The 19,506-nt window shown below is 44.6% G+C and overlaps 1 protein-coding gene and 1 pseudogene across 2 annotated transcripts in view; one reads left to right on the top strand and one right to left on the bottom strand.

The window, feature by feature from the left end:
* TMEM132A (transmembrane protein 132A) overlaps positions 1-19,506 on the top strand; it is a 617,882-nt gene that overhangs the window by 505,308 nt on the left and 93,068 nt on the right. The gene's annotated exons all lie outside the window — the stretch shown is intronic.
* Positions 3,337-19,506, bottom strand: part of LOC141105429 (uncharacterized) — a 32,340-nt pseudogene continuing 16,170 nt past the window's right edge.

A 19,506-nucleotide genomic window follows, 5' to 3' on the forward strand; every position in this document is an offset into this window, starting at 1 on the left:
CCCCCGTGACAAACGCAGATTATTGATCAGCTTGACATTTGCTTCAAAACAAATACACACATGCCAGATCTCCAATGTCTAGTTTACCTTGGAGGAATAAGGGGTACCAGTGGTTTCCCATATGATCTGACATAGGGGTGTCTGGACTTGAAAGTTTCAAATTATCTGAGGAATTATCTGTCCATATTATGGCTGTGCTATTATTAATTTGGAAGTTATGAAACATGCTGAAATTTCAGAACTATCCTCATCTGTTTAATCTATGTGCATTAAGGTATTTACGACCAGTATCTGTTGGTTCTCTGAATTGAGAGGATGACAGTTTTACGACAGGCCTGGACATCCTGCCAGGCCGACATTGGCTGTTTTTACAGACCTAGCCTGGTTCTACTTTCTCTATGTTGAGATAACAGCTCTTTTGAAGTATAAGCCTATGAATTCCTGGAAATAAGGGGGGAGGAAAGGGGGTTCAGATTTCTACTGCAATGTGTAACTGTTAGCCATGCTGTCATGGCTGATGTAAGGTCCTCAAACATGGCTGCTAGCTACAGATTTTCGTGTGTCCAGTACATGCCATTACACCTCTCCCTTAGGTGGTTGCATGGGAGGGAACTGCAATTTCCCTTCTGACGCAACTCTCCTGCAGGCTCGGCTTTTCATGACAGCCCATCAGCATTGCCATAGGTGCTGCCTTTCTTATGCTGGATAGCGAAATCGTATTGCTGCAGAATTAAGCTCCACCGAAGTAGTTTGCCATTCTCCCCAGCAACACAATTTAGCCAGCTCAAGGGATTGTGACCCGTGATCACAGTGAAGTGCCATCCATAAAGGTGCGTTTGTAACTTCTGGAGAGCCCACATGATCGCAAGACACTCCTTTTCGATTGCAGCATATGCTACTTCCCGGGAAAGCAGCTTCCGGCTCAGGTAGAGGATGGGATGTTCCTCTCCGGCATCATCCACCTGGCTCAGGACTGCACCCAATCCATAGGCAGAGGCATCCGTCTGCACTAGGAAACAGCGGGTAAAGTCTGGAGCCTGTAGCACAGGGGCGCTGGCCAGTACCTCCTTCAAGGCCTGAAATGCCTGCTCACATTCTGGTGTCCAAGACACCACCTTGGGCAGTTTCTTTTTGGTTAGGTCAGTCTGAGGTTTTGCCAGGCTACTATAGTTACATACAAACTTCCAATAATAGCCAGCCGTCCCCAAGAAAGACATAACCTGCTTTTTGGTTTGGGGGGTCGGCCAGGCCAGGATGGCCTCAACCTTCCCTGTCTCGTTTTTCAGGGTGCCTCCTCCTACCTGGTGTTCCAAGTACTGCACCTCAGTCATGCCGATCTGACACTTGCTGGTTTTGACAGTCAGATTAGCATATGTCAGTTGGTCCAGGGCCTGTGACAGGTGCACCAGGTGTTCTCCTCAGGTAGGGCTGAACACGGCAATGTCATCCAGGTAGGCTACTGCAAAGTTTTCCAGCCCCTCCAGTAAGTCATTCATGACTCTCTGGAAGGTAGCTGGGGCATTCTTCATCCCAAACAGCATGACGGTAAATTCGAACAAGCCGAACAGGGTGATGGAGGCCGACTTTTCCTGAGCCTCAGGGGCCAGAGGAATTTGCCAGTACCCCCTGCTCAGATCCTTGATTGTGATATAGTGGGCAGCTGCCAGCCTATCTAACAACTCATCAATCTGGGGCATGGGGTAGGTATCTGCAGTGGTGATGGCATTCAGCTTCCGGTAGTCCACACAGAACCTGGTCGTCTGGTCCTTTTTGGGGACCAGGACTACTGGGAACGCCCAGGCACTGGGGGACTTTTGAATCACCCCCAGCTGCAGCATTTCCTCCACCTCCCTTTTCATGTCGGCCAGCAACTCCAGGGAGACGCGATAGGCCGACTTTTTAATGGAAGGATGTGCCCCGGTGTCCACCTGGTGGACAGCGAGGTGCGTCCTTCCAGGTTTTCCCATAAACCTGCTACCATGTACTGCTAGCATTCTCTTCAGCCCAGGTACCTGGGTGGTGGTAAGATTGGAGTTTAACAGGAGTTCTGAGTCTACCTCCCTGGTGTCAGCTAGCAGGTCTAGAAGTGGATCAGCCTCCTCAGGCTCCGGCCTGCTGCAGACCGGCATGACAGGCCGCGCGCTCATGATGGGCTTTGATCATGTTCACATGAATGGCCTTCTGCCGTCTTCTCTTCCTGAGGCACCTCTCTGCAAGCAAACAGCAGATGAGGCAGATATCGTTCCCAGTCCTTGCCCTGGGAGTTCACAAAGGTGCACAACATTTGTTTCAAGGTGCCATTGAAACGCCTGCACAAGCCGTTTGTGAATGATAAGGACTGGCCATGATATGCATCATCTCTATTTTCAGACAGAGAGCTTGCATCAAGTCGGACACAAACTGAGGGCCTTGATCGCTAATGAGCTCGGCCGGGAATCCCACTCTTGTGAAGATTTCCAGCAGAGCATCAGCGACCTTGTCTGCCCGGAGGGAGGAGAGAGCCTTCGCCTCTGTATAACTTGTGGCATAGTCTACAACTGTCAGGATAAAACGTTTGCCTGAACTGCTAGGGATGGCCAGAGGCCCAAAGATATCCACTGCCACCCTCTTAAAAGGTTCATCAATCACAGGCAAAGGTAGGAGCCCTGTGTACATCCCCTACCTTGCCGACTTGCTGGAAGGTAACACAGGACCGACGGTAGTCAGCTATGTCGCAGGCGATTAAAAGTTGTGTATCAACCGCCCCCGGGTCTTAGTGATCCCCCAAGTGCCCTGCTAGGGGAATCTCATAAGCCACTTTTAGCAGCTGTCCCCTAAATTGACTGAGTACAACCAGCTGCCTGCTACCTATGTCAGCCTCATTCCCCTCTGCAGGCAAAACCTTTTCTGTACCATTTCCATTTGTCCGAGTAGACCCTTTGTCATTCTCTGCAGGGGGGCGATCAGCTAGACTCCTGAGCTGTGCTAGTGTTTGGTCTGTCTGCAGTGCTGTTTCAAAGGCGGAACAACAAGTCCCAGCCAGCAGTCCTGTGGCAAACAAGGACAGCTGCTGGGGCTCAACAGAGGTCCACTGGGTCAGAACAGGGAGAGGGCCCAGAGATCTCCTCCTGCTGTTCTGCGACCCGGGCCTGCACCTCGGCTGCCTTAGTAGCACTGCGAGTGACCATCAATATTGGTAATGCATTATCATCATCATCACATTTAACATTTACCAGTGCAGCATCATTGGAACATACATCAGTTACCTTCACAAGCAAGGGGTTCTCCTCTCCTGTCTCTGAAGGAGGAGGACCTTGCACTTCCACTCCACCCTCCCCCTCCCTGTCCATCCATAGGTTACCCAGATATTAGCCCAACATCTGTAAACAGTACCTTGGTAGTTCCAGAGAGTTCTGTGGGAGCATCCTTGGTGCTCTTAGCAGGGGCATAGTAAGAAACGAGGGTACCTAAATCGGCATCCAACAACACAGCAGTGGGGATCTCCTCCGAGATGCCAACCTCTCTCATTCCACTTCCGGCACCCCAATCGATGAAAACGTAGGCACAGGGTACACGGGTCCCCCCAACTCCAGTGAGGGTAAGAAACTTCTCTGGGATGATGTCTGTTTCTTCTATCATCTCTGGCCTGACCAAAGTGACTTTAGCTCCGCTGTCACGAAAGCCTCTTACAGTCCGGTTGGCTACGATGACTGGCTGCAAGTTGGCATTGGTTCCTGGAGGTTTCCCACTGACGAACAGCACAGCAGAAGGGTTGCTGGCCAGATGGTCAGGTAATGCCCTCGTCTTCTGCTCAGGGCACTGCGTCCTGAGATGTCCGGCTTTCCCACAGTTGTAGCATCTGCGGTTATCAGTCAGGAATGCCTTGGCACCAGGAACTGCAGGTTCCAGCCATGGAGGAACTTGGTTGGCAGGCAGAGGAGGGGTTGCCATGTGTGATTTCCCTCCTTTTCAGCCATTCGGAGGATTCTTGCAATGGTCAGATACCCGAGAGTGGATATAGGTATCTGCCAGTTCTGCGGCTGCTTTGACAGAGGTTGGCTTTCGCTCCAGCACAAACTGTCTAATGTCTGTAGAACAGATGTGCAAAAGTTGAACTTCAATCATAAGATCTTCCAGGGCCTCAAAAGAATTGGCTTTCAAGCCTTTAGTCCACTGCCGGAATGTGGTGCGTAAACAACTTGCCACATCCATGTATGAGTCCCCAGGCCCCTTTTGCAAGAACCTAAAATGCTTCCGGTACACTTCCAGGGTTAGCTGAAACTTTTGGATGATCACAGGCTTTAGGGCCTCATAATCGTTGTCCTGCTCTGCTGACAGTTCGACATAAGCATCCAGGGCCTTGCCTCGTAGCCCTGGTGTCAGGTACCGGGCCCATTGTGCTGGGGGCAGATGGTACTGACGGCAAGTTTTTTCAAACGACAGTAAATACATATCAATGTCACTGTCCTTTTCCACAATGGAAATTTTAGCTGCCGGGGTCAATGGCAGAGAGGCATTCCTGTGCTCTAGGGATCCGAGGTTCTGAGCCTGTCGCTGCAGCTGGGGCCTAGTCATCAACAGTTTGTGCCGACGATCAGCCTCCCTCTGCGCCGCCTGTCTCTCAGCCTGGCGTTCTGCAGCCTCTCGGTCGCAGCCTGGTGCTCGAGAAACTGCATGGACACCAGAGGATCTGTCTCCCTAATGCGTTGTAGCATTTCCTGCATTTGAGGAGAGTCTATGCTGGTTTCAGGCAATCTGGTGCTGGCCTGCTCATGCGGTGGCTTGGAGGTAATTCATGGTATTCCAGTGTAAGTCTTTGCCTGCTCATCTGGTGAGGCTGCCTCTGCCTCTGGGCTCTGGAGTAGCGGAAACCCTTTCTGGTCCAGTTTCCCCCGAATTCTGGTCTGCCCGGATATAAAACTCCTGTAGGGCAACTATCAAGTCTTCACGAATTTTGCCACTGACGTCAGTTCCTCTTCCTGCGCACTCAGCAGTCAGTTCATTTTTTCTGATCTTTTTATATCCTGATAACCCAGACATATTGCAAGCAGAACAGAAAGCAGAGATAGGAAGAAGGTGTAGGAAGGAGCTGTTGCTGTATGTCTCTCTTTAAGAAAAAAAAACAAAAAATGCACCAGCTTGTCTCTAAGGACTGTTTCCACAAAGGTTACAATCCTTCAGTGCAGAGCTAGTTCCTAACAATGCACTGAATGCTCTTAATGCAAAACTATTCCACTACACTGCCAGCCAATATGTGACAAACGCGGGTGTCAGATCCCTGCCCTCCTCGCTAACTCCCGACGAAGGACCGGCCATCCTCACACCATGCTATCACTTATGTAACAATGCCACTCTCAGCGAGAATGTAGGAAAGCGATTCTCGGCTTACTGAGTGGAGCGCATCGACGCCGCACTGCTTGTGCGGGGGATGACGTCGTGGCGCTGCTTATGGAGCGAGGCTTGGTCCTGTGGGTGGTGCGCAGCGGTGCCGCAATGTCCATGGATGATGTGACGCCGCAGCACTATGCCCAGAACGAGGCTTGATTTGCTTTCGGAGCACTTCCGGGTAGTGAACGAAGCCACTCTGCATCTAATTATGTATTTTTTATTTATTATTTTTCTAGGATTTTTGTAAGTTTTTTAGCTTTATTTGTGATTAATATTGATCTTTTTGACGCCATGTATGTGGGAGTTAAAATATCAATTTATGATCCCCCAGAACCGGAAGTGATATCACTTCATTGCACTTCCGGTACTATGGCACTCCCAATGGGGGTCATCATTTATTTATAAAGCGGTGAAGTGAGGGGTTCCACACCCCAGATGACGGCTCCTTAGCTGAAACGTGTTGGGTGGACCCCTCACGATTACTGCTATTTGATATTTGAGCTGATTTTGATCTTCTAACATGTGAGTCTATTTTACATTTTTTAATAAACTATTGTTTAAATGTTATCACGCTGTGTGAGTTTTTTTAATTCTTGCATGACATATGAATACCCGTTTGGCTTATATCGGAATGCCTATGGATTTGGAAGTTTTATTATCACGCCCCCCTTCTGCTGTATGCTGACGGCATCTGAAGAGACGTATCGTCCAGACCGGTTGGTCAATAAGCCTTTTTGACTTGTATGACGTATGTCTTTTCAAGTCATAAAGTTCCGGTAAGCCTCTTGATGTCTCCGGTGATGGCCCCTGCACCATTTTAGATCCTCTGTCCACATGTGGTTCTTCCATAGTTCACCTACCTGCCAGTTGATTCTTTCTACTTGTGAACCTGGGGAGCTACAGATCCACCATTTTTAGCGTTTAACCTCCATAGACTTTTGGTGGTGGTTTTTTCTTCATGTTTTCTCTACAAAACCAACACTGTGGACTTTTTATATTTCAGGACACTTTTATTCACAAAATCTCATGGTGTTAGATTGGTTGGACCTTCACGGTCTTCCAATTATACTCTATTAATGTTTATATTTGATAATTAAGATTTATTAATTAGTTTTTTTACTTTGTATTGTTTTGATACACAACACAGTGTTACTTTATGGTGCAGTTTATACTTATGTCTATTTTAGGTGATAGATTTTTACATATTGTTCATATGCACCTATTGATTTTTGTTTTGACCTATATGTTTATACACTATATTAGGTTTCGACACATTCATTACTTAATTTTTGGGTTTATAGCGCTACACTTTTTATTTTATTTGAGAATGTAGAAAAGCAATGATAGATAATGAAAGATATTGCTCCAACGTTTGATTTATTCTCTCTGGCCATTTGGCCATTACTCTGCGGATGACATGCAGATTTTGATATTCAAGGCTTTGCAGAGAACCCTCCAGAACCTGGAGGTGAATTGCACTCCTCCCGCAGAGACAATGCTGTTTGGCAGGCCATGTAATCTTACAATCTTCTTGATGAAGACGTGTGCTGTATCCATTGCCGAGGGAGTACCCACCAGGGGGCCATCTTCCACAAGTGATCAACCACTACTAGTATAGTGGAGAAACCTTCGGGAGAGGGTAAATCCACTATAAAGTCCAAGGATAGCATCTTCCAAGGGTGATCGGGACTGGCAATGGTCTTAACAGACCCCACGCTTGCGTGCGACTTCCTTTATTTCGGGTATAGGTTGTATAGAAACCCACCTAGTCCTTGCAGTCTTGCCTCAGGTTAGGCCACCATTAGGATCGTTGAATCAGCTCAGATGTCTTATGGACCCCAAAATGACCGGCAAGCTGGTGATCATGGAAAGTCTTGAAGACCTGGAGTTTGGCTCCCTCTGGCATAAAAATCTTGTCTTCATGCCTCAGGAGTCCTTCCTGTTTTCTGAGTGTAGAGATTTTGGACTCTGAGCATTGAGTAGAGGCCTGTCTGAGGGTTGACCTTAGATCAGGCTGAATCAGAAGAACATTCTGAGGGGGGGCAAGATGGTGCTGGGGGTGACAGTCTCTGGAAACATGCGTGAAAGAGCATCTGCCTTACCATTCTTCGACCCTGGGCAATAAGTGAGATAAAAGTTGAATCTCGAAAAGAACAAAGCTCACCTGGCTTGCCGTGGCCTTAGACGTTTGGCAGATCTAAGATACTCCTGGTTTTTATTATCTGTGAATATCATGATGGGATGAGCTGCACCTTCTAGTAGAGGTCTCTATTCTTCTAGAGAGACTTTTATGGCTAGCAGTTCCCGATCTCCCACATCATAAATTTCTTTCCGGCTGGCTTAGTTTTAAAAAGAGCTACTGGATGCAGTAATGCTTTAGGACCTTGACGCTGGGACAGGACAGCCCCTGTGGCGACTTCTGATGCATCGACCTCCAGGACATAGGGCAGAGCTGGATCTGGGTGCTGCAGAACAGGAGCTGAGGTGAATAAAACCTTTAGTTTATCAAAAGCCGCTTGGGCTTCCTGGGATCACTGGAAACTGGTGTGTTGGCGAGTCTGCTGAGTAATAATGCTGGGCAATAATGCTAGAAAAGTCTTTAATCAGTTATCAAACCCCACAAACCTTTGGATGCCCTTCTTATTGGTGGGGGCTGGCCACTCCAGGGTGGCAGATACCTTCTGGGGATCCATGGCCACCCTGTTAGTGGAAATGATTAGGCCCAAGAATTGTATGGACGTTTTTTCAAATTCACACTTCTCATAGAGCTTTCGCATAGAGTCCATGTTCCCTCAGTGTGGGTAGTACCTTTTTAACGTGGGTTCTGTGCAGCTCCAAGGTGGCAGAGAAGATGAGGCACAACCAATCTACATATCTGCTGGACAGGAGACACTATCCTGATACACACAGGCGTATTTATCATCTTTATCTGGGGAGTGGGGATCCAGGAAGGGAGCACAGGAAGTCACCAAGATTACATCAACGTGTCACCAGCCCTGTACCTCACACTTGATGAACTTTATTGATTGCACCTTATTTTGCACTTTTTCAAACTTTATTGAATGCACTTTTTTGCACTATATTGGCACTTTGTTATACATGTTGTCATATGACACATATTTGATGCGAGTATATGTACATTTATGGTTTAGAGAGGCAGCGCTGAGTATAAATTTTCTGTGGAGGTGGAAACAGGCTGGACAACAAGGCAACTGGTAGGTGACATGGATTTAGGCACAAAGCAATCCTGAAGGCAGTAGGTTGATTTAAAGGTGATCATCCCTTGGTTCCAGTCTATCTGTGGGTTGTGTGCCCGCAGCCACGGTATTTCTAGAATCACAGGAAACATGGGTGTACAAAACAAAGGAATTCTTGATGGCCTGAGTCAGTTAGGGTAAGTATGGGTAAAGTCTCTTGTGTAACATACCCAGATCGTGGAGTGGTGCCATCGGCCAAATGAACTTCAAGTTTGTTTATTATCTTGCAGGGGAATCTGTAAGTCTTTTGCAAGGGGGTAATGTCCATAAAGCAACTGCATGCCCTGGAATCAACTATTGCTGGAAGTCGGACTTCCCCTTTTGCCACCTGTAATGAGACATGGAGAACAAGGTGACGTGGAGGTATATTGGGCCGCGGGAAAAAGACTTACTGGGTCTCGCAGGATAGTTGCAAAGGAAATGTCCAGCTCCTCCACAGTAGACAGAGGTTGGCTTGCCGACGGCAAAGTCTTTCATCAGAGGTCAGACCAGAACAGACGACACCAATTTGCATAGGCTTTCCTTCAGGAGCAACTGAAGTGGCAGGCATAGGTGCAGGAGCAGATGGGATCTTCGGCAGCATCCATGAAGGCCGGAAGGATTGTGCATGTTCCGACTGTCATTCCCACAGGCGTCTGTCAAGTTAGATGGCTAGCTGAATGGGCCCCTCTAGTGTGGCAGTGGTCTCCACTCATGCCAACTCGTCCTTGAGAGCTTCGGACAGGCCAAGCCGGTACTGATATTTGAGAGCGGCATCATTCCACCCTGTATCTGCAGGCCTTTTACAAAAGTCCACTGTGTAGTCTTATACAGGGCGCCTTCCTTGTTGCAAGGTATAGAGAGTAGCTTCAGCAGTGGCCCTGCGCTGTGGGTAGCCTCAAAGAATGCATCCACTGGAGTGCTAGAAGAGTGTGGGATAGCTGGAGACCAATGTAAAGCTCTTCTCAATAGATGAACTTTTCATATACTTAGAGGTTACTATTCCTCCTGGTGGGGGAATGGGGGAGTCGGGGAGGGAAGGACCACATGAGCAGACATTCTCCTGTACGATAGAAAGGAGAGTCACTGCACGGAACCACTATAAATCACACCTCCGGCTGGAGGGTAATGTAGTGGGCATTTCTGTCTAGGCAAGACTGTATCAGGGCTGGGTTATTACCCTTTTGTATTTGTTGTGGGGGTGTTTTTATTTATTTAAATTTTTTTCTCTTTTTTATTGTTTTACACTGGGATGTTTTTTATGCTGTAACCAGTGTCTGTTTCCGCTTATGCGGAATCTCGGTCACACGAGAAACGTTATGGAGTGGGTACCCTTGGTTCAGGAGGTGGAACTACCACAGTACAAGCAGGGGCTGAGCATTTTTGGACAGGTGAAGTGGTTGTAGCAACTGCAGCTACAACTGCATGGAGACAAGACCGGTCAAAGGCAAGCCGGGTCGATAACAGGAAATCCAATAGTATCAAGAACAGGAACTCACGGGGGTGCTGAAGATCATCCAGCAACTAGTGGCTGATGCTGCTTGGTTAAAATAGGCCACTGGGCCCCAGAATCTGTCATGCATTGCATGCGCCTTGGCACATAAATCTTTCCGGCCGTTCTTGCCCATTTGCACATGTATATTAGCATTGGCAAATTTCTATGTGCCAATGGCGAATTTCTATGTGCGAATCTACGATTCTGCTGGGCATTAGCAGATTTTTCCAATTCTTCTGCGGGCTGTGCTTTGACATAACCCTTGAGCATCAATCCAGTTTGTCCAGATTTTTCCAAATTTTTTATGACAGCTTCAACTAACATAGGTAAGTTTGTATAGAAGTAAAGTCCCATTGAGTGATGTCTTCCAGCTACAGTAAATAGGCGGGGTATAAGATCTCCAATGTAAAAGGATTTCCCGCCTTATATAATAGGCAGTATACAAAATGAAGAGCTTTTTGTTGCAGGAGGTTTTAATATTGTCCATAATGCCCAGTGAAAAACATCAGAGTGTAATAGTGTAAGTTCTGAAGCTGGAGGCAGTCCCAAACCACATCCAGAAATGTGCCAACTCCACATTGATAGCAGGTAGCTGCCCGCGATGGGTAATCCTGGAGAGCCTGTGAAGGGTTTAATAGGCACGGTGCAACATATTGAGTTGTATGAATCTGTCCTTAGCCAATATCATGTTGGTCAGATATTGTAGACATTCGTCCTCATCCTAGTCCTCTTCCTCTGACAATGGGGATGTCGCTCTGCCATTCTTGAAAGTGTGTTGTTTTAGACTGTCTATGGTATGCAAATTGGAGTACAAAGCAGGTTTGGGCTTTTCCTCATTAGATATCAGGTCTTCTATTGGGTCAAAAGCTAAGAGGATTTGTGCTGGGAACTGATCAGTAACTACATGTCTCAGTTGCAAAAAGTGGAAAAACATTACGTTATGTAAAGCATAGGAGGCTTTAAGGATATCATAGTTCAGAAGAGTACCTTAGGGCTTAACCTGATGCAGGTTTTTCATTTCATATCTAGCCCACAGTTGGGGGTATGGGATTCTGTGAAGATATGGTAGATTGGGGTTCCCCCAAAGAAGTGTGTGGAGAGAAAGTGTCCACAACATGAAATTGTGCTCTTATTTGTCTCCAAACTGTAAGAGTTGTACGCATAGGAACGGCAATGGCCAGGTTAGATCGAGGATCGCTAAAAGATTAGTTGCTGAATTCCGAGTAGGATCCTAAGAGTGCAGCTTCCAAGGTGACCGATCTTGTGGCCGAACAAACTACCATTGTACTGGACAGCCGCCCAGTAATATGTTGGGAAATTTGGAAGGGCAAAACTTACTCTAGTAAGAGGCAATTGCAAAGTAGATTTGGCTAGTCTAGGAGTTTTCCCTTACCAAATAAAATAATCCAGTCTATCTTCTCAAATAATTTAGGTAGGGGTTTAGGCGTTTGCCAAAAAAGATACAAAAATGTGGGTAGGAAAGCTATTTTGAGAAGATTTACACAACCCACTGGACTAAGAGAAAGGGACAGCCATGCATTAGGCTCATTACTCTTTCGAGTAAGATGACTTTAACCACTTCCCGCCCAAGGTACATCCCAGGACGTCCTTGACTTTGAGCGGGTATATCTGAATGATGCCTGCAGCTACATGCAGGCAGAAGCGAACACATACGCAAGTTCCGCCCACATATGAAAACGGTGTTCAAACCACACATGTGAGGTATTGCCGCGAATGTTAGAGCGAGAGAAATAATTCTAGCCCTAGACCTTCTCTGTAACTCAAAACATATAACCAGTAAAAAATTTTAAAGCGGGGATTTTTAAGTACCGAAGTTTGGCGCCATTCCACGAGTGTGTGCAATTTTGAAGGGTGACATGTTAGGTATCTATTAACTCGGCATAACTTCATCTTTCACATTATGCAAAAAAATTGGGCTAATTTTAATGTTTTTTTTTGTTTTTTGTTTTTTTTTTTTATGCATGAAACGTTTTTTTTTCCCTAAAAAAATGTTTTTGAAAAATTGTTGCGCAAGTACCGTGTGAGATAAAAAGTTGCAACAACCGCCATTGTATTCTCTAGGGTCTAAAAAAAATATATAATGTTTGGGGGTTCTATGTAATTTTCTAGCAAAAAATGATGAATTTTACATGTAGGAGAGAAGTGTCAGAATTGGCCTGGATGGGAAATGATTAACAGAGGGTCAAGGTTGTCTGTGATATAGTAGGATGGGTCAATGCATATTTCAACAATTTTTGTTTTTCCGATAATTTTTATTCGTTTTTTAGACCTTTCTTTTACAATACCAAGAATCGTACACTTCAATCTCTAAGTTACAATTAAATGTCAAGCCTGCTAAAAATGAGTCATAAGCCTTCTAAAAATGAATTATCCAAATAACTTCTTAAGAGAAAGTCCAATATAAATATACTAAACACTCAATCAGTGCCTTGCCTTCTAAATCTTGCATATATTTCATACAGCCATAAGCAATATAATAACTGGCTGATCATAATGAATACACTGTACCTACGTACAATCCAATATAGGACACACCAGCCAGTCTCCCTCTTTTAGGACAATAATCTATCCAGAATTAATTAAATCAAAGCTAAACGGGGGTGTTTTTCAAAGTTATTTCTCCACAAAATAAATCATGGAGAAATGTATGGATGGGTGGGTTTGCTTTGAATATTAAAAATTAATTAAATGGCATTTTCAGTTTGTTGTGCTGACACAGTTAAGTTCCGCTTTTAATGATGCAGGAGGAAGAGGATTACAATATACAGTGTAATTGTAATATATAGGGAACACTCTACACCCCTGTGCTATTCCTTGTAACAACCATCTTTATCAATCAAAATTCATCAGATGTGACACAGGCAGTTTTGTTTTATACATAAACAGGACATTTTTACACAGATCAGTAAGTGAATACATTTCAACAGAAATTTTCAGATCTTGCAGTAGTCAGAACCTCTTTCCAGTATCTTTGAAGTTTTGGGCATCTCCACATCATGTGAATCAAGGTGGCAGGTCCACTGTTACGTACGATGCCAGGAAAACAGTATGGTATGCAGAAAACATAACTGTGAGTTTGTGGGTGGAGGATAAGCTAACCTGTGAGAGTGCAAACGACACCATTTCCTACTGGTTATCTGTTACAGGACCCAAATCTTTGGACCACTGTTCTTTAGCTGGAACAACCACCAATGCTTGAAACTTAGCATGAAAGTGGAATAAAATTGGGAAATAAGGCCTTTCTTAGGGTGGCCATACACTAGAGGAAAAATCGTTCGAAAATCTGCAATTTGGACAGTTCGTTCGTTTATCGTCTAGGTAATGGGCACAGATCAAAAATCGGTTGTGACATTTTTGAGTCGAAAAATCGAAGAAGTTTGGAAAGCTTCGGCCGAACGGGCGATAAATTGAAAGGTTAATGTGTTTCTCGCCCGAACAGTTTGCACTGGGCTTATGTGACAAAACGAACGAAAAATGTATTAATTTATGTCAGTTGAGTGACTTATCAATCAATTTTCAGTCATTACATGATGGCAAAATCGTTTGCTCTCACGACCATGTGTTCGTTTTTCAAAAACTCATTCGAGCAATTTTTCGATAGGTGTATGGGTAGCATTAGTATTACCACTCTGAAGTATAGACAAAATAGTGGACATGTTATATTGGAATGTATGTGCATGAGTTTGAGACTGGATGGCATGTCTTAACTGGAGGTACTGAAAAAACCTCTGACATGGGAGATGAAATTCCGTTCCTTACCTATCCCAATGCCATTGAGTTTTTTTAAACAAATAAATGCTAAATTAAGAAATCTTATATGGAACAGTAAAAAACCCAGGATAGCGTTCTCAATGTTAACCTCCACTAAATATAAAGGAGGTATGAACCTACCTGACATCCCAAAGTACTGTTTCGCCACACTTTTAGATCAAGTGAAAAACTGGGTCTCACCTTCAGATGATAAACTATGGCTTTCCATAGAAAAATAATATACCAAAGGAAATGGTATGTTGCCCTTATTGATAGCCTACACGAAGTTCCCTAAAGTAATTTTGCCTAAGCTTTTAACTATTAAAGCTACATTGTTAGCATGGAAACAATTTCTTCTAATTTCCACCTTTCAGAAGAATCGCAGATTATTCCTATTCCACTGAAAGCCCTAGACTACTGTAAAGCTTGAATATCTACGAAAAAATGGACTGACCAAGGTTATAATTTTTATGACCCCAAAAGATAAAGAATTATTACACAATAAGCTTCATAAATGGAAACATTTGAAATAATTTAAACCTACTGAAGGTTGGAGAGTCCCTACCCAAGTCTGGAAATTCCTTACGAATAAGAAAAAAAATAAAAACTAAAGGTATTGCTTTCTTTTATAAAACATTGTCTTCATACCCTAATGCAGCGTACACACGAGCGGACTTTCCGGTGGACTAGGTCCGACGGGATTAGTCCGGCAGACAATCCGATGTGTGTGGGCTAGTCCGATAGCTTTTCGGGAAAAAAAATCAGATGGACCTAGAAATAGAACACGTTTCAAATCTGTCCGAAGGACTAAAATTGGGAAAACTGTCTGTGTGCTGGTCCGACGGACCACATACGACGAAAGGGAAGCTATTGGCTACTGGCTATTGAACTTCCTTTTTTAGTTAATTTATGTCAGTTGAGCGATTTATCAATCAATTTTCAATCTGTTGAACTTCCTTTTTTAGTCCCGTTTACGTCATTACGTTCAAACCGAACGGACTTATGAAAGGACTTAGTCCTATCGTGTGTGGCCAAGTCTGTTGGTTCAGAAAGTCCGTCAGACCTAGTCAGAAAGTCTTGTGTGTACGCGGCATAAGTTTGAGAAAAATCCCAACATGCTAAATTGGGAAAAAGACATGTCCCCATCAGTCTTAGAAGAAACCTGATATAAAGCCATGTCCATTAGTAATAAAGCCTCATCTTGTAATGAACATTGGGATAATGCCCAAAAGATAATGAACATATGGTACCTTACTCCCTACAAATTATCAAAAATGTTCCCTTCCTCAACCCCAATATGCTGGTGCTGCAACAATCAAACCGACTCCTTGTATCATATGTTATGGAGTTGTAAAAACCTATCTAGCTTTTGGAATTCTGTATCGTCATTTATCACCTCCCTAAGGAGTAACCTACTCAAACTCAATCCAGCAATGGCTCTACTAAATATTAACCTAGACTTCTTTCCACCACAATACAAAATAATAGTTGCTAACATCCTGATAGCTGCAAGACTTACAATAACCAAATTGTGGAAATCTATAGAAGCTCCCAATCTCACTGATGTTATTTCAAGACTGAATATACAAGGTCATTACGAATTAATGCTAGCCAGGAAAAAAATTATAACACAAATAAATTTAAGAAATATTAGTATAATTGGATCATCCATCCAAAAGCTTCTAATCAACTGAAAGAAACGTATCTACACTCTTAAGTGCTGACGTTATCCTCACTTTCCCCTTCTCTAAAAATGTTACTATAAACTAACTTCTCCCTATACACAGGTTATTCACTTCCTAGGAATAAGTCGATACATGTTCTCTACTTCTATTGGCCTTATTTACAGTTTGATCCCATTGGGGTAAATAGGGCAGTATCAATCAAATATCTCGCCAATCGAGAAACATGACTATAAATGCTGGTTTCTATCAATTGTCTACTATAGTTATTACAACCATAATACAAATAATGTATGTACATTAGGCGTGGTATCGACTGTCACAGATCAGCTGCGGAGCTGATCTGTGTCTCACCTTTACTGCTGTAGGCCAGCTGGCACCTCTTTTTCCAATAGCCTGTGTTTAGCTCTGCTGCACTCTGCAGCTATGGGTGTCGCCGACTTCAACTGTTGCTTAATATATGATTCCTTCCTGCTACTTCCTGTCCAGCCCCTCATGTGCTTCTCTATTTAAATCCCTCTCAGACCAGTTCTGGTTGCTTGAGCAAAATTTGTTTTTGAGGTCCCTTCGTGTAACCTGCCCTAACCTGACCTCTCGTGAACTGATCTCTTGTGTATGACTCGGCTTGTTCTAATTACGCTGTCTGCAGCCCGCCCTGATCTTGGCTCGCTATTCGGCTCTCCTTTGCTTCATCCACCCTTGTCTGACAGTGTCTTCTGGTACTTCCATAGTGAGCAGGGTGAACACGGAGGTCCTGACCTGGGTTCAGCACGCAGCTAAGCCCAAACCCCCGTGAGGGGGTCCCTGGCAGAATACCGGCTGGCCCTTAGACTCCACGCCCTGGGGGATCCCGTGTCACCTGCTCGCCTGTGGGCTCACTGTAAGTAGTACCGTGACAGTTTGCTCAAGCCATGAGCACCTCTGAGAATCGGCCACTGACCGAGGATCAAATGCAACATCTAGTTCAGAGACTTAACTCCCAGCAAGCAAATCAAGAGCAAATATTGCTGGTTCTTCAAATATGTAAAGTGAGATGGTGCGCTAAATACGCTAACAAAATTCAAGGGTTGATAAAGTCACATGACATGTGACGCAACGTGTTGGGAGGAGCCAAGTGACGTCATCCGTAGTGCTTTGTAGTGCTTTGATTCATAATCGCAGATCAGAGCGAGGAGGAGATCGCGGTGGGCGGCTGACTGCTCTATGCGCTCTAATGTGATACTTATACAGTGAGTGCACCTTGTTTGTGTTGCCATGATGCTCTAATTGAAGAGTTCACTGCGCAATGAAAGTTTTCTTTATATTTGCATGAACGAAATTGAATTATTGGAGCCAAAATACCAGCGGATCACCAAAAACTCAGTGAGTCATTTTAAGGTGTAATTGGAATGTAGGCTGAACTCTATCCATTAAGGGAGAAAACCAATCTTCCAGTGAACACCAGCTGTTTTTATTTTAAAAGATAATTTATGGACTTGATATTTATACTCATTGGGGACTACTATATGAATGTTTTATGAGATAACATCAACCGTAGATTGGTTTAGTTTTTAGTAGTAATATAAGCTATTTGAATTAATTACCACTATCTGTGTATACATGTATTATTCAATTATTTATTATTAATTACGGATTTATTTTCATCACTGAATTTTGTTAGCGTATTTAGCGCACCACCTCACTTTACATATTTTAATTTCTTTGAGTGGTATCAGAACACTATGGTAGAAGTGCAGCTTTATACAAATTATGTAAATTAATTTGTTTGAGGGAGAAGTGCAATATTAATACACACCATCAATTTTTGAATATTAATAATTTTTTTCATCATCTTAATATCTAATTTTATCACTTGAATATTGGAATTATTGGAATTGGAATATCACGTCACCTATAACAGATTTTAATAGAATTTTATATTGTTACATCACTATAAATTTTATATTTTTGTAACACTATAATACAAATCACGATATCACCTATATATTCCATTAGCGCTTTAGTTTACTATAATCTTAATTGCTGTTTCTTTAGCATCTTGCCTCCTGTCTGGATCGTCTGCAACTCGCTGCAACTTCAGCTCGTCCTGTTCCTGCTTCTGCTTCAGCTGCTCCCGTGTTACCTGCTACACCTGGCAATTCCTGCCTGCATCTGCCGCCGCCACCTCGTTTTTCTGGCGATCCTAATGCCGCGTACACACGACCGGACTTTACGGCATACTTGGTTCGGTGGACCGGAGTCCGTCGGACAATTCAATCGTGTGTGGGCTCCAGCGGACTTTTTTTCCCCAAAAGTTCGACGGACCTAGAAATGAAACATGTTTCAAATCTTTTCGACGGACTCGAGTCCGGTCGAAAAGTCTGCTCGTCTGTATGCTAGTCCGACGGACAAAAACCGATGCTAGAGCAGCTATTGGCTACTGGCTATGAACTTCCTTGTTTTAGTCCAGTCGTATGTCATCATGTACGAATCCGTCGGACTTTGGTTGATCATGTGTAGGCAAGTCTGTTCATTTGGAAAGTCCGTCAAAGTCCGCAGGACAAAGTCTGCCGTAAAGTCCGCTCGTGTGTTTGCAGCATTAGGCTTGTTGGGGCTTCATTAATCAGTGTTCTATCCACTTTGAACTTTCCAGCCACCATTTTCCAACTGATCGCACCAAAGTCGCATATATCATCTCTCTCCTCTCCAGTGATGCGCTAGCTTGGGCTTCCCCACTCTGGGAATCACATGATTCTATCACCTCCGACCTCCAGCTCTTTTTGGATGCATTCCGGAAAACTTTTAACAAGCCCGGCAGAGTGTCTTCAGCTGCTGGGGCCCTCCTTCGTCTTCATCAGCAAGGTATGACAGTAATCAATACGCAGGTCAATTCCGTACGCTGGCCGCTGAACTCAAATGGAACAATGAGGCCCTTACTGCTACCTTCTGTCAAGGCCTATCTGAGCGTGTCAAGGATGAACTCGCTGGACGCACCATTCAATCACATTGGATGATTTAATTGCATTGAGCATTCAAATAGACATTCGCTTCCAGGAGCGGTCCCTGGAGAAATCCAGATCCAGTCATCTCCCTGCTGGCCGTCCAGCACAGGTAGTCCAAAGACCTGTGGAACCCTCTCCATCTTACACCTCTCCCACCTTGGAAGAACCTATGCAGCTTGAGCGAACTCGCCTCACTCCCGAGGAACGTGCCCGATGCATGGGATTGAGCTTGTGTCTTTATTGTGGCGATAAAAGACATCTTTTGAACACCTGTCCAGTCCATCCGGGAAACTCCAGGGTCTAGGTCACTCAGAGGGAGGTGATCTAGACCGATCCTTTAATTTTGTCCGCTTCCCTCATTTCACCCTTCCCGTGGCTATCCACTGGGCTCAAAATGCCTATCAACTCTCTGCATAAGTGGACTCTGGTGCTGCCGGGAATTTCATTGAACAACCTTTAGCTTCCGAGTTGGGCATTGCCTTTGTTGTCTTGGCTATACTATACCCCTTTCCATGACCGCAGTAGATGGCTCCTTCTTCCCTTTGAGCCCCATCCGGTTTAAAACTCCTCCTATTGTCTTACGCATTGTATTTCCAAGATGCTACCTTCTCCTTCCATTCCTCTGGCTGAGACCTCCACAACTCCCATGTTGCCTTCCCAATATCAGTCTTTCCAAGATGTTTTCTGCAAAAAGTCCGCTGATCGTCTTCCTCCTCACAGAGACTATGACTTCTCCATTGATCTGTTACCTGGGACCTCTCCTTCCCGAGGCCGAGTCTACCCTCTATCTATCCCCGAGACACAAGCCATGTCTGAATACATTCGGGAAAACCTGCAAAAGGATTTCATCAGGAAATCTAACTCACCTGCTGGAGCCGGGTTCTTCTTTGTAGCGAAAAAAGATGGTTCACTCCGTCCATGCATCGACTACAGGGGCCTTAATGCCATCACTGTGAAGAACCAATACCCTCTTC

Source organism: Aquarana catesbeiana, linkage group LG08 (assembly GCF_042186555.1).
Source record: "Aquarana catesbeiana isolate 2022-GZ linkage group LG08, ASM4218655v1, whole genome shotgun sequence".
Classification (NCBI taxonomy): domain Eukaryota; kingdom Metazoa; phylum Chordata; class Amphibia; order Anura; family Ranidae; genus Aquarana; species Aquarana catesbeiana.